The sequence below is a fragment of the Monopterus albus genome, unplaced genomic scaffold (genome assembly GCF_001952655.1).
Source record: "Monopterus albus unplaced genomic scaffold, M_albus_1.0 scaffold37.1, whole genome shotgun sequence".
Lineage (NCBI taxonomy): Eukaryota > Metazoa > Chordata > Actinopteri > Synbranchiformes > Synbranchidae > Monopterus > Monopterus albus.
Window position 1 is genome coordinate 1,812,766 of NW_018127917.1, and position 1,529 is coordinate 1,814,294.

Sequence of the window (1,529 nt, forward strand, 5' to 3'; positions counted from 1 at the left end):
GGCATATTATTCACTAGACTTGCAGTTTTATTTCTGAAGTATAAGAACAGTACAAAAAAACGACATACATTATTATCCAGATTACAATGATTTTAAGCATATCTTGCAGTATGTCACAGGCAGTGGCAGTGTACCCCTCAATACATTTTACTTCATATTACAAAGCTACTAAACGGCACAATACAAGTTTTTATTAGTCAGGCCTTCAGGAATGTACGCAGTTTGCAGATAAATATGCAAAATAGACAAAATGATTCACTTTTAAATGATTAAAACTATTTGGCTATACAGTAAATGCACCAAGTGCATTTGCGACACAATTTTGGATTATATATGGTCTTGGTCGTACAATTTAACAAGGGTTCGATTCACTGTTCAAAGATTAAAATTAATCTAAATCTGAAGGAATGGTGTGTCTCTTGTTAGTATTGCCAGGCCTAATTTTAATGGCAGTGGATTATAAAACATTATAAACACTACATTAACATTTTCTAATTTGAGAATATGCCACCCCCCCAGCTCTGCCCCTGACTGGCTATTAGACTACTGATAATGGTTCCCTTTACAGTTTCAGGGCTGAATATTTACAATACAGAGTAAGAATCAGGTATTTTCTGGAGGATGGTGCACAAAACAAGAACAGCTGGTAGAGGGGCTTTGTGGACTTCATGTTTTGCTGTGTTACCTGTTGCAACATTGAATATTTGAAATGATAGTGCATACAATTTAAGAATTTTGGGCAGGAAAAAAGTACAGTATAACTCTCTGACATTGACTGAATTGTATTATAAAATTCTACGACACTGTGGTTCAGCCTCAGCAGCTGGTTTCCAAAAGAAGCCATCACCATACAGTGCACAGGTCAGTTTGTTCTGCATTAAGTCCTGCTTTTTGTTTAACCACTTTCCCCTGGTCCATAAGAACCGTCAATAGGTCATGCATCAAAAGTAATCTCTGGGTTTGTTGGTTCCTTCACTTTCGTTTTCTCCCTCATAATCTCAATATTGTACCTTTTTATGAGTCTGACCAAGAGGGTGTGTCCACTAATCCCCTGTGGTTTGCATTAAGTGTTCCATCTGTTCTTTACTCAACTGAAGCATTGTTTTTGACAGATGTAGTCTCTGCCTTACATGTGCCCTTGTAAATTATTAGCTCCGAAATGCATTTAGCATTTCCTGTCAAGCTCAGATACCAACAATGCAATATCCATTGTAAATGTTTATATTGACTTGTATGTGGAATATGAAGGTTAGTCAATGAGACCTTGACAGGAGCCCTATACTGTGCAGGAAGCAGCACCTGCACAAAGATAGGAGCTGATGCAATTTTCGGAGTTTTTGTTCATGTTCTATTTTTTTGTTGTTGTTTGTTTGTTTGTTTGTTTACTGATACTCCAACAGGAATATCAACTAGCCAGTATTGTATCAGACCCCATCTGGGACCTTCTTGCTGCACAAACCAAGATTGTGAAATAGCTGCGTTTTGCTAATAAATTGCACTGGAAACCGGGCTGGCATCTTTTTCTTTCT

General features: G+C 37.4%; 1 protein-coding gene across 1 annotated transcript in view; it reads left to right on the forward strand.

Annotated features, from left to right (window-relative positions):
- The window catches only part of kcnt1b (potassium sodium-activated channel subfamily T member 1b), a 63,669-nt gene that overhangs the window by 23,656 nt on the left and 38,484 nt on the right, over positions 1-1,529 (forward strand).